Source organism: Panthera pardus, unplaced genomic scaffold (genome assembly GCF_024362965.1).
Source record: "Panthera pardus isolate Hobbes unplaced genomic scaffold, ASM2436296v1 HiC_scaffold_24, whole genome shotgun sequence".
NCBI classification, from domain to species: domain Eukaryota; kingdom Metazoa; phylum Chordata; class Mammalia; order Carnivora; family Felidae; genus Panthera; species Panthera pardus.
The window spans coordinates 64,024,792-64,038,774 of NW_026526810.1; the positions used below are offsets into that span (position 1 = coordinate 64,024,792).

General features: G+C 46.3%; 1 protein-coding gene, 1 long non-coding RNA gene and 2 other non-coding genes across 4 annotated transcripts in view; 2 read left to right on the forward strand and 2 right to left on the reverse strand.

Moving 5' to 3' along the window:
- The window catches only part of RNASE9 (ribonuclease A family member 9 (inactive)), a 55,120-nt gene that overhangs the window by 32,815 nt on the left and 8,322 nt on the right, over positions 1 to 13,983 (reverse strand). The window lies entirely within an intron of this gene.
- Positions 1,560 to 2,934, forward strand: LOC109255785 (uncharacterized). Its single transcript, XR_002075347.2, has 2 exons — positions 1,560 to 2,097; positions 2,772 to 2,934. It is a non-coding gene; the product is annotated as an uncharacterized LOC109255785 (long non-coding RNA).
- On the reverse strand, positions 12,139 to 12,210 carry TRNAP-AGG (transfer RNA proline (anticodon AGG)). The gene has a single exon. It is a non-coding gene; the product is annotated as a tRNA-Pro (tRNA).
- On the forward strand, positions 13,114 to 13,195 carry TRNAL-AAG (transfer RNA leucine (anticodon AAG)). The gene has a single exon. It is a non-coding gene; the product is annotated as a tRNA-Leu (tRNA).

A 13,983-nucleotide genomic window follows, 5' to 3' on the forward strand; every position in this document is an offset into this window, starting at 1 on the left:
TGTGGTGATACTGGAAAGTAACCTGGAAGTGTTTAGTGAAATTAAGAATGGGTATACCTGGGGCGCCTGGGTGGCTCAGTCAGTTGAATGACTGACTCATGATCCCAGGCTGGTAGGATTGAGCCCCATAACAGGCTCTGTGCTGAGCATGGAGCCTGCTTGATTGAGATTCTCTCTCTCTCCCTCTGACCCTCTCCCCCACTCATGCTCTTTCAAATTAATTAATTAATTAATTAATTTAGAATGAATGTGTATATGCTGAGCCCTTGTGACCCCATCCTGGGCACAGACTCCACCAGAATTTTTCCAGGTGGAGCACATGTATGGTTGCTCATGGCATGACTGGTAGCAGAGCAGGCCTGGAGGCAACTTATATGTCCCTCTTGAGGGGAATGGATGAGTGAAGATGTGTTGAATACATAAAATAAAATAGTATAAAGCAGTTTCAAAAAATAGATTTATAAATAGCAACATGGATAGAACTGGAAAACATAGTGCCATGTGAAAAATGGTAAGAACCAGAATGAAAGTTCTATTTATTAAAATTTAAAACATACATGCTCCAAAATAATACAATGTATTTTCCAAGGGTATACAATACATAGGATGGAAGAACATGGATTAAATACTCTAGCACATGTGTCCATGAGGGTGAGAGAAATAGAAGCAGTCACAAGGAATAAAAAGAGAAATAATAAAATTGAATAAAACAAAGGAAAGGCCTAGCATAGGCTACAAACAGAATATGATAAACTCAATTTTGTGCTCCTGAAGAGGGAAGGGAGGAAGGAAAGAAGAAAGGATGGAGGGAGGGTGGAGGAGGAGAAGGGGGAGGAGGAGGAGCTAGAGGAGGAAGAAGAGAAAAGGGAGGAGTTGAAGGAGGGAGAGGGGGAGGGGGAGGGGAGGAAGAAGGAGGGGGAAGAGGGAAAGAAGGAGAGGGAGGAGGGGAGGAGGGGAGGAGGGAGAGAGGGGGGAGGGGAAGAAGGAAGGGGGGAAGGGAAAAGGGGGGAGGGGGAAAAGGGGGAGGGGAGGAGGGAGAGAGGAAGGGGAGGAGGGAGAGAAGGAGAGGGAGGGGAGGAAGGAGGAGGGGGAGGAGGGGGAGGGAGAGAAGGGTAAGGAGGGGGTAGGGGGAAGAGGAAGAAGAAAAAGAGGAAGAAGAAAAGGAAGGAAGGGGAGGGAAAACTGGATCTATTTTTGGACTATTGAATTTTTCCTAAGACTCCTCCCCACATCCCAACCCCCCTTTGCTGAGCTTTGGGGCAAAAGCCAGGGACTACAGGAGGCACATAGCTGCTGGAAACTAAAATTAGTGTCAGGATGTAACACATCATTTGCAATTCCCTAATCACTCATTTCATCAAATGAATAAGCTGCCCTTCAGGACAGCTGGGGAACTACCCAGCTCCAGTATCCCATGATACCAGGCAAGAGTCTCAAAGTGACAGCAGAGGAAGTGAGCACTTACTCTGGGTGCCTTCAGCTGCTGTGTACGAAGTTCCACTGTGCTGAGGCCACCGCATGAAGAGGACACTTGGATAGAGAGAAGTGCTCAAAGAGCTCTCCCGGTTTTGGCTCTCCCACAGGAGACTGTGGAGGTCATTAGTGTCCTGTGGATGTGGTTGGCTACTCTTGCAAGGCGTCTGCAATTGCCCAATGCCATGCTCAACTTAAGGCTATAGAGCAGGTTGTAGTTTCTAAAAATGGCCACAAAATGTTTTCCATTCCACATTCTCTTCCAGAACCTTGCCACTCCTCTATTAAAAGGTAGAGTTCACAGTCTTTCCTGAGAACTTGGGTGGGCCTTTGTGCCTGCTCCCACTAATTTAGCCTGGTGCAATTGATCCCATCTCTTCTGATGACTTCTGAGACTAGGTCTGCTTGGCCATGGCTCTCTTGGGGCATTCACTCTGGGTGCCTTCAGCCACCAAGTACGAAGTCGGGTAACGTTGAGGCCACTGCAGGGAGATGCCACATGGATAGAAAGAGATGCTCAGATTGCCCCACCTGTTCCAGTTCCCTGATGCTCAGGTCTTCTCAGCCCAGATGCCAGATGGCTGAGTGAAAAAGCCTGTGGGATCATCCAGCTCCAGCCGCCATGTGAGTAAAAACAGGCATGACCTCAAGTAAGAACTGCCTAGCTGAGCTTGGTCAGCCTCCAGATTGAGGGTCAACATAATTCTTATTGTTGTCAGTCACCATTTTAAGGTGATTGTAAAACAGCAAGTAGATCAACAGAATAGAGGGCTCATCACTTTGCTGAATCTCCCAAAGCAAATCTAATTCCACAAGTTTTTAGCAAGTTGTAGATACCACTGAAGTGTTCTTGGGTGTAGAGTATAGGTTATCATACCAACAATAATAAAAACTAGTTTATAAATCTCCATCTGCTGTAAAAACCCCAAAAGTTCCTTTTTGACTCCTCCATCTCTCTCCATTCCTGTCCTGAGAGCCTCCCTTGCTTGATGGGATAGCTCATGAGGTCTCCTGGATTCCACCTTCCCCTCCCTGCCCCCCACCTTCCCATCAATCTACTTATGACCAAATAAAGACCCTTTTCTGAGCATCCAGTCACTTTAAAAGATCAGTGAAGTATAGTAAATAAATATTTTGCTACCTAGCCAATATGAGTCTTATTCTACAAACATGGGAAAGAAAATTACATTTCTTAATTGCTTCTATATAAAGTTGAATCTAATTCTAAGTCTTCTGTCCTACTAAGCTGGGGAGAAATTCAACTTATGCCATTATTAAGTTTCTTTTTTCCTCCCTAGGTAGGGGCCCAGGAGAATCTGGAAGGCAAACAATTCTTGCTCCTTCTCACTATGGGACCTGTACTAGCCAACAGCACCAACCAAGGGAAAACACTCTTCTTAATTTCCCTTATATAAACTCTCTATGTATGGAAACTTTACAAGAATACTTTCAATAACCCAATTTATTACAATTAGCATATTTATTGTTAGAATATATCTTTTAATCCTAAATGTTTTTAATAGGAAGGGCCCTCGCCTTATTCCAATCTTTCTTAATATCCTTTATTATTTTTGTTGGCTTCTATATACATTCCCAGGCTATACATACATCCTAATACACAACTGGTTTTGAAAAAATATTAAAAAAAAAACAAAACCAGTGGTGCCTAGGTGCTCAGTCAGTTAAGCATCTGACTCTTAATTTCCACTCAGATCATATCATATTCATGAGAGCAAGTCCTGCGTCTGGCTCCGTACTGAGCATGAAGCCTGCTTAAGATTCTCTCTCTCCCTCTCTCTCTCTCTCTCTCTCTCTCTCCCTCTCCTGATCACGCTCACTCTCTTGTCTAAAAAAAATTTTTTTTAAATTTTTTTAAAAAGAAAAAAAAGGGGTGTCATTATCTAACAGTTCGTGGTTTCGAGCCCCGCATCAGGCCCTTTGCTGACAGCTCAGAGCCTGGAGCCTGCTTCAGATTCTGCATCTCGCTCTCTCTGCTCCTTCCCCACTTGTGCTCTCTCTCTCTCTCTCTCTCTCTCTCTCTCTCTCTCTCGCCTCTCATAAATAAGCATGAAAAAAAAATTACAAAAAAATCTAAAGAGATTATCATTACACATTTCCCAAATGGCGGCTAATGACAGAAAACACAAAGTAACAGCAGTATGAACAAGATGGAAGTTTATTTCTCATGTAAAAGAAAGCCAGGGGTAGTTAGTGACGGATTGGTGAGGTGCTCCAAGGTGCTGGACTTCTATCCCAGGATGTGGCTTCTACATCACTGTCCAGATGGCCACTTTAGCCCTAGCTAGCATCTCCAGCCAGCAGGGAGCAGGGAGCAGCCAGCAGGGAGAAAGGCACAAAAGGGGAATGGCAGTGCCTTCTAAGGGTACATCCCAAAGTGTCACACACCATCTCCACTTGAATCTCATTGACAATGACTTGGTCACACGGTCATATTCAACTGCAAAGGATAGCGGCAAACGCTGGATTTATTCTGGGTTGTCATGTGCCCAGCTAAAATTCTGGTTGTTATTACTAAAAAGAAAGGGGGAATAAACACTGGAGGAAAAGCAGGCGCTTTTCCCACTTGCCTTCAGGTAAACAGTGTTCTGGAAAATGGCAATAAGTGCGCTTCAAGAAAAGTGTCCTGATCAAAAGCTTCAGAAACATTGTTATCATATTCCTTCCCTTGAAGAGTCATGAAATTCACAAAGCATGAGATTCTGAGAGGCTTGACTAATTTCCTTTGATTTGGAACTTTACAAACTGATTTGAGCATGAAGCTTCATTTGAGTGGCACCACTGTTAGCATCCAAAGGAACAGGATTCTATGGAATAGCAGTTTGGGAACTGCTGCAAGGCACTAGGAGCCATAGATGGCACCAGAGTGCAAACCAAGGAAACTATAAACAAAGGGAATGTAACTTAAGTAGTCCCAGGTTTTTTTTTGGTTTGGGGGGTTGCCCTTCAATATTCATTTAAAAATAATCCAAACCCCATCACTCACTACTACTAGAATTTTAGTGCCCTTCCCAAAGGCACTTTAGAAGCTCGTTGAGGAGTGCTTTTTAAATTTATAAGTCCTGCATTAACTTCTTTAATGCCCACCAAACACATATAGGGCTGAGAAAAAAATCTTTAACACTAACTCACATGCACTACTTCCAGCAGCCATCAGCAGCCCTTCACTAGAACTCCCTTTGAATGTCCCTTTCCTTGGTCATTCTCATATGGGGTTTGCTTATTCCCCTTATCATCCTCTGCTTTATATCTCCTCTTCCCCAAGGCCTGGGCCCCTCTGTCCTTGTAGTGGTGACCACAGAGTTCCCATAGAGGAGCGTGCAGGAGACAGTGATCATGCCACAAGAGGGCGCTAGGGGCACTCTTCTTGAAGATGGATTTTCTGAGTGCTTTACCTAAAGCTGAAGAAACATGAACTGCCCATAGGAAAGAATGGGAGTGGAGGTTGCAGAGTTATTAGGGAAGGGTTAATGACCTCACCACCAGCCCTTAACCACTCCTTAGTCTGCCCCTGCTTGGCGCATCTGGGTGGATCAGTTGGTTAAGCATCCAACTTCAGCTCAGGTAATGATCTCACGGTTCAGTTCGTGAATTCAAACCCCACATTGGGCTCTCTGCTGTCAGCACTTAGCCCGCTTCAGATCCTGTCTCCGTCTCCCTCTGCTCCTCCTCTGCTCACATGCATGTGCTCTCTCTCTCGAAAATAAATAAACATGTAAAAATAAATAAGTAAGGAAAGAAAAGAAAGAAAGAAAGAAAGAAAGAAAGAAAGAAAGAAAGAAAGAAAGAAAGAAAGAAAGAAAGAAAGAAAGAAAGAAAAAATATATGGTGGCTCAGTTGGTTAAGTGTCAGACTCTGGATTTTGGCTCAGGTCATGATCTCACTGTCAGTGAGACTGAGCCCTGCACTGGGCTCTGTGCCAACAGTGTGGGGGTTGCTTGGGATTCTCTCTCTCTCTCTTCTCTCTCTGTCTCTCCCCATGCTGGCATTTTCTCTCTCTCTCTCTCAAAATAAATAAACATTAAGAAAAAAATGTATAAATATATATAGTGAATGGAGGTGGTTTCTAAGTGAAAGCGTCCCTTTCTTGGCTACTAACTAAAACTACAGAAACCTGGGCCTTACCCTGGACCTACTGAATCCAAGTCTCTGGAGGTAAGGCCCTGGAATCTGCATTTGTAATCAGTAGGCCATCTCTGGTGATTATAATGCACACTGAAATTTAAGGGTCACCACAATAGATGAGCCCCAAATTGGTAAGCAGCATAATACTTTCTAAAGACTTGCAATCCCAGGATAGAACTGACTTTTACATTACAATACAGAGTACCTGGGCGCCTGGATGGCGCAGTCGGTTAAGCGTCCGACTTCAGCCAGGTCACGATCTCGCGGTCCGTGAGTTCGAGCCCCGCGTCAGGCTCTGGCCCAGAGCCTGGAGCCTGTTTCCGATTCTGTGTCTCCCTCTCTCTCTGCCCCTCCCCCGTTCATGCTCTGTCTCTCTCTGTCCCAAAAATAAATAAAAAACGTCGAAAAAAAAAAACAAAAAACAAAAAAAAACAATACAGAGTACCTGACACCTCAGTCTGAAAACACCACATCTGGATTCCTGCCCTGCTGCAGAGCTTCCATCCCACAAAGCCTGTGCAAGTGCCTCACGTCACATGACTCAAGCAGCTCCTCAGAGGGCCCCCTCCTTGGACACTGGGAGGGCCTGCCCCCAAATGCACCACACCCTTGGAAGAGGAAGGATTGGTCTGTATTCCTTAGCTGTTGTCCTCAATTACCTGTGTTCTTTCAGCAAATCTGGAGATCATTTCACAGGGATCATAGACATGAGCTGGGATGATCTGGGTTCCACCAGGGAGAGAGTTTCTGGGGCCAGGCATAAGTGTGGGAGAAGTGACAGTATGCCTGTGGTCTGGAAGCAGGGCTGGGGGGTGGGGGGTGGAGAGCACTGGCGCAGTGAGAAGCTGGGAATGGCTTGGATTCAGTAAGGTCACTTAGGGCACAGGGTGCACTCCTCCCCCCCCACCCCCACGTCATTCTCTAATCTTCTTTGTGCCCACTTTTCTATCACCCAGATGCCACCTTTTAGCACCTCCCTAAAGACTGAAAGGTTGGAAGCACTTCTAAATTGGGATCTGATTTCTTTCCCCCCTATTCATTTTCACCAAAGAACCCTCCCAAACCATTTTCACCTCCTATCCTGGTGTGAACAGTCAGATGATGGGTTTCTTTCCAACCTTGGAAGTGGGCCTTGCTGGTGAGGAAATTTGTGCTGGTTCCCACAAACTTTCATGCAACCAAAGTAAAGCCCTGGTGTCAGGAAATATCTCTAAGTGCAGGGCAAAGGGCATGGGGCCTTACCAACTCCTCCAGGAAGCCTTCTTTCAATTAACCACCTCCATCTCCTCCTTGCATCTCCATAAGAAGCCTGTCTCCACACTCCCTGTACATAATTTGGCTTAGTGATTGCTGTGTGGAGCAGCAAAGGGTTTATTTGGCCTTCTTTCCCACATGTGGGCTTCTGGAGAGCCAGGAAAAGGGACCTGTTTGCTCTAGCACACTGCCTGGTACTTCACAAGAGATCAAAAGTTGTTTGCAGAGTGGATATGTGAAAGAAAATTCGTAAAATGGAGTCAGACACGCTAAGGGGCCATAAAATGGAGCTGGGAGCCTTTGGGGAAGTGAGTCTGAAGCACGTCCTCACTCCGATGAAACCCAAACCTCAGCACTGTACAAACAACATCCTGGAAAACATCCATACACTTTGGCCAGAAGGCCGGAAAAACTCTTCTGCAACCTTTGCATGTGACTCTCCAGTAGCATTCTAACAGCTCAGCACTTTTGCAGCTAGCACCAATCACACCTCATTGAAAACAACTCATGTAAATTCTCTTTCCTCTTGAAATACCCTGACCTCCATTGTCTCTGCGGGGCACACTTTTCTTCCACTCTGCGCCTTCCAGGTGGCAATCCCCAAGACCCCAAATCAGCGCATACATTTATTCTGCAGTTGCTGCTTTGTCTTTTGTTGGCCAACAGATGAAAAAGTAAAAGACTTCAGGTCTTGTTCTCCCTCTGCCATGAACTAGCTAGGCGATCTTGGGCAAGTTGTGTTCCTTCGCAAGTCTGAGTCTATATTTCTAAAACGGACGTGGTAACAAAGGAAGAGTTTGACTCTGAGGTTCCTTTCTGCTATCACAAACTAAGTTTCTGAGCTAAACTGAAATGACACAATTCCTATTCTCTTAAGGCGACAAATTTCTGGCAACCAATTCTATTCTCCTCCCCACACACACAGGGAGGGTAGAGATGTGGTCTCCGCCCCCTGGCCTGGAGTCAAGGTAAGCAGTGGGGAAACGGAGATGGAGCCTGGCTACCAGGCCCGGAAGTGGGGAGGTGGGGCTCTGATTCAGGAATGTGGTAGAGGTGGAGGAGCCCTGTGAAATGGCTTAGGAAATTGACATTTTGGTCAAAAGAACACACACTAAATCAAGAAAACTAAGTATTGGCCAAAAAAAGGGGGGGGGAATGAAGCACCATTATTCTGGTGGGGTCATCAGCTACCTTTGGCAACTGGAGAGCTATTCCCTAAACACACTGTTAACTAGTGGATTCACGCAATACCTTTCTAAGTCTCTGGCCAGCTGCCAACCTGCCCTCCCACCACCTCACCTGTCTCTTTGTCCAGGTGAGACCATCAGCCTAGAGCTTGCATGTGTCCAAGAACAAGCAGCTCCTGACTTGGGCAGGACATGTTCAGACTCAGATCAGAGGCTATCAATCTCAGCCTTACACTTAAAAGTCTCAAGCTGTGAACATGGGAGATCCTGTTCTCCCTTGGGGGCAAAGTAAGCCTTTTTTTTTTTTTTCTTGGTAACTTTATGTGTGTCCCTGAAATGACTGCCAGCAGGCCATAACCCAGGGGAGGCCAGGTGGAGGGAAGCTGCATAAACATGTCTTTCTAACAGCTACTTGGTAGGCCCTCTGTCCCTTAGATTTCTACTTCTGAAAATGCTTTGATCTTAGCATATCTGGCTTCTCATGTGTGTCCCTGGACTGAGCCCCAGCAGCTTCCTCTGCACCCTCATTGAGGAAAGACCATTAACCCAGCCTTCCCCACAGCACCTCGAAGGACATTCAGATCCTTCATACCACTCCTGTCTCTGCCCTCCTCTCTGGGCCAGTTCCAGCTCCCCTGAAAATCAGTAAGATGCCCTTAAAGAATATGAATGATTGTCCCCCGAGCCCAAATAATCAGCAAGGCCCCAAAGAATCCAGATTCATTAAACAAGCAAACAAACCGTCTCCCCTTTCAGAAGCACCCAGCCAGGGCAGAATGAGCAGCGGCCTGGGAGTCCTGAAAGCTGGATTCCTGTCTTGACACTGGCTCTGCCACTAACTAGCTCTGTGGCCCTGAGCTTAATTCTGTGGTTCTCACCAACATTCTTTAAAAGTGGTTGGGAACTGGCAGAGTTGGTGGAATGCACGAGGTGAAAACAAGCAGGAGGTGAAAACAACTAATAATTTTAGAGTTGGCAAAAGACATCCAGCCATAACATTTCCTGATGCAGGGCTCTAGGCCTATTAGACACAGAAATGGAGCTCCCAGTGGCTTTTTGTCAACCTTACTACCACAGTAATTTTTTAATTAAAAAAAAATTTTTTTTCAACGTTTATTTATCCTTGAAAAAGCAAGAGAGAGAGAGAGACAGAACACAAACAGGGAAAGGACAGAGAGGGAGACACAGAATCTGGAGCAGACTCCAGGCTCTATCTGTGACCACAGAGGCCAAAGCAGGGCTCGAAGTCACAAACTGTGAGATTATGACCTGAGACAAAGTTGGACACTTAACCGACTGACCCACCCAGGTACTTCCCCCTCCCCCACCAAGTAATCTTTTTAAAACACAAATCTAGTTCTGGGGTGCCTGGGTGGCTCAGCTGATTAAGCATCCAACTCTTGATTTCAGCTCAGGTCATGATCCCACAGTTTGTGGGATGAAGCCCCACATTGGGCTCTGTGCTGACAGTGTGGAGCCTGCTTGGGATTCTCTCTCCCTCTCTCTCTCTGCCCCTCCCCACTTGTGTGAGCATGTGCATGCTCTCTCTCTCTCTCAAAATTAATAAAACACAAATCTAGGGCAGTGCCTGTGCTGTTCACCCCTATCCCCACCAAAAAGAACCTTTCAACACTTCTTCAAAATATTGACAGGGCCATATCATGGCCTAAAAGGGGGGCTGCCACAGAATATTTTCCAGGCATGCCCCAATGATGACCCATCCCTCACACTGGAAGAGTGCTCTCTCTATTCAAGTCCCCAGAACCTCCATGCTCCTGTCTCCCCTGGTGCAACAGGATCTGGCATTCTTTAAAAGCCTGTATAACTTTGTGATTTAAAGTAATTCTTGCAACTCATTAACCAAATATTTATTGAGTATCTATTAGGTGCTAAAAACTGTTCTAGCCTCTGAGACTTCAGCAGTAAAAAAGAAAGAAAGAAAGAAAGAAAGAGAAAAAGAAAAAGAAAACAAAAAACAAAAAAAACCCCAAACCTGTTCTCCTGGAGCTTGCAGTCTAGTGGTGGGGGGTGGGAGGAGAATTAAAAAAAGCAACAGCAGCAGCAGCCAAAATCATGTGGCATGTGCAAAGGGGGTGTGCAAAATTAGAGAAGGGGGGACAGAGAGCAAAGGGGGTGTATGCTATTTCACGTGGGTGGTCAGAGAAGTCCTCTCTGATAGGTAACATCTGAATAGGGATCTCAAAAGCAGGGAGGAACTGAGCTACACAGGCAGGAGGAAGATAAGATTCAAGACAGAGAGAAGGGCATGTGCAAAGGCACTGAGGCAGGAATTTCTGAGGTGCTCAGAAGGCTAATGTAGTTGGAATGCAGCCACCAAAGGGAGTGAGCTGTAGGAGATGAGGTCAGTGAAGTGAAGGGAGTTCAAGAAGCAGCAAAGTCATGTAGAGATTTTTTTAAGCCATGGCAAGGAGGTTTGACTTAATGCTGAATGAAATGGAGATGCACAGAGGGTTTTAAGCAAAGCAATGACCACCTCTGACCTAGGTTTCAACAAGAGTATTCTGTCTGCTCTGTTGAGAATGGACTGAAGGGGCACAAGGACCAACCAGAGAGACCCGCGAAGGGGCCATTGCAACAGCACAGGCAGAAATGGTGGCAGCTTATGTGACAGTGGTGGTGGTGGAGGTGGTGAGAAGTGTTTGGATTCTGGAAATGTTCTAACTGTGCAGCCAACATCATTTGTTAAAGGATTGAATGTGAGAATGCTAAATAATCTTGGGTTGGTTCCAACATTATTTTGCAGTTCTTCCAAATGTTGAAGAGGTACCAGAAGTTAAATACTCAGCAGTATAGCTAAGAGTGAGGTGAAAAATACCTGTGGTTTCTAGCTCTTGTTCATCAGGTGAGTCAGGGCACATCTGCCTGAGGGGGACGTAAGCACCAAACACCCAGCAGGCAGGGAGTGCAGGTGAAGGCTTGATGTTAGCTAGGGTCTCGACCCTGTGTGAGGAATGAGAGCCATGCACCTATCCACCTGTCCCCTTCAAACCAAGCAGGCTGAACTACTGGGCCGTCTCTTATCTTTTGGAGTTTCCTGTTCTTAGCACAGTCTGTTTCTGTGGCCTGGGGAAGTAAGGAGGGTCACAGAGAAACTAAATTTGGCATGTGGTTGCTCCCAGAACTACCCTTATCCAGGGAAGATGAAGTCCCAGCTGGGAGGCAGTGATTCTGAGGAGGGTGGATGGGATACAGGATCCGTAGAGTTACTGGGGGTACTGGGTAGAGTCTCCAGTTGTGGCCTGTGGAGCAACTGCACAGCTGCTGTAGTTCCTAGGCCAACCTTAATTATAGCTGAGGAGCTTTTAACAAATAGCCATGCCAAGGCCCTATCCTCACAAAATCCAATTTAATGGGTTGGACCCCAAACCAGTGAATGGTAAAAAGCTTCACAGGTGAGACTAATAAGCTGGCAGGCTTGAGCATCCTGCTTAGAAGTTCATTCCCAAGGTGCTACCATGCTTGAGACTCCCCCACCCCCAGAGGCACATAGCCCAAGTCCCTGGAATGTTAGGCTCGAAGGAAGAACGGACCCCAGGCTTTATGTGACAAGACATCTTGCTGCATTTGCTGACCCTTTGTGGTCCCAGTACCCAAAGAAGGGCCCCCATGATTGCAGTGGAGGAAAATTGAGGGTTATGCAAAATGATTGAGAGAAAATACAACTCTCCCAGTCCTGAATGAACAATTTTTGGATAACAACAAAAAACTGCAAAAGTGAAATGCTGGTCAATTTTAGAAATAGTGATTTTTGTCAAAGACCATATAAATGATATGTAATAACATCTGGTATTTATCCAGATTTAATAACACAAAGAACATTTGCCTGAGGATTAAGTATATAAACCTGAAGTAGTAGAGTATACAATGGTTTTCATCCAGTGACTTTAGCTACAGAAGGTGCTCCCTTCAGTGGGAAGGTGTTTAAACACCAAGAAAGCTGAAGGTCTACTGGGGGTGGAAGACAACAGACAGAAGGTGCTCCCTTCAGTGGGAAGGTGTTTAAACACCAAGAAAGCTGAAGGTCTACTGGGGGTGGAAGACAACAGACAGAAGAAAAACAGGGCTCGTCCGGGATTTGAACCCGGGACCTCTCGCACCCTAAGCGAGAATCATACCCCTAGACCAACGAGCCACACAGAACCACCCTCTCATTTTTAAAGTTTAGTAAAGAAAATTTTAGCCACGTAGACAGTTGGCCCGAAAGTCCCCTCTTTACAATTGTGGGCACGGGGTGACGCCTGGTGGATAAAGTGATCACTGCAGTTTCTCTCGCCCAAATTCCGGAAGGCGATGCCCCTCGACTACAGATCTTTTTCGGAAAAAAAGCCCAGGCATCAACGAGAATATTTCGTCACGTTTTGGCTTCCGAATGAGCCAAAGATGCTATACAGGAATGGTGGGAGGCCATCGCATCCAGGACGGTCACGGGCTGCGGGGCGACCCCGGGGGCGTGGGGAGGGCTGCCCGCGGTTGGCGGGAGAGCTGGGCAACGGGGAGGCTCCTTTCGGACTAGGCACTCTGCAGACCATTCCTGCGCTCCAACATCTCCCGCCCTGCCTCACACTCCACGGAGCGTGCTTTCCGGAAAGCTTTCTCGTGGTGTCTCCGCCAGCCGCGTCCGGGTGCCCTGCAGCCGGACGACCCCAAACTCAGTATCCTTCGTGGAGAGACAGCTCCTGCCTTGTGACGCCCTCCCTGGGTGGGAAGGGAAGCCGTGAGACAGGAGAGGGCCCTGACTCTTCCTGGTGACCAGCTTGCGCCTGGCCCAGGGCAGGTGCTTCGAACGTCTAAACCTAACAGAGGTGGTCCTGTCTCTCGGGACAGGACGTGTGTTACAGCTCTTTCCACCAGTCTCAAATACTGCGGCTTAAAAGACGAAAGAAAGCAAAACAAACCAGGAAGGAATGGGCAAAAAAAGAGATACGAAGAACCCGGGGAAACGACAAAACTACGAACCACAGGGCGGAAGGTGGAGGGCGGGGAGCCGGGAAGAGATCGAAGGGTAGAGAATACGCGTGCTTGCACTCCACCAGCAGGTAGCGTGGCCGAGCGGTCTAAGGCGCTGGATTAAGGCTCCAGTCTCTTCGGGGGCGTGGGTTCGAATCCCACCGCTGCCATATGCTTTTGAGCTAATTTGTAACAGACAGCAGTGTTTGCATCGGTGTGGCCACATAAGAGCACTGAATCTCTTCGCCTTCCTTTCGAGCCCCAACCTCTTTCTCCAGTTAGTGGGAATATGGGTATATGTTGTTTTGTAACTTCATATTTTTTACTCTTTCAAAACTCAAAGTTCTTATTAGTGAAAAACGATGCCATCATAAGATTATAATGATGCCTTTGAACCCATGTACTAGTACTTTAATATCATATACCTATAACCTTTGCTTTGCCTTTCTTCACTCAATCAAAGAGCATATTTTGATCACTTGTTTTTGGCACTGTTCTATTGAGGGGTGCAGGAAAGATGAGTAAAACATAATGCCTGCCTGTTACAAGGGAAGCCCACTGACCAAACTGGAAAAGTAAGCCATACAATTACAAAACAGTGTTGAACCATGGTAAGACATCATCAAGCAGAAAGCAAATGTCCTATAAGGAAGGCAATGTGAGGGTTTGGGGAGGATGCTGAGGACAGTGGACTCTGCAGTTAGACTACCAGAGCTCCATTTCTCACGTTACTAGCTGTGTGGTGTCAGGCAGGTGGCTTATCTTCTGTATGCCTCAATTTCCTCATATGTAAAATACAGGTAATACTGTACACGTCATGGAAGTGTTATGAAAATTAGTTCATACATATAAAGGTGCTTAGCACAGAGTCTGGCAGTCAAAAAAATGTTAAGTATTTTCATTACTTAAATACATATTTTGCCACACTTAAGACTACCCTTTCTTTTCTCCCATCTGG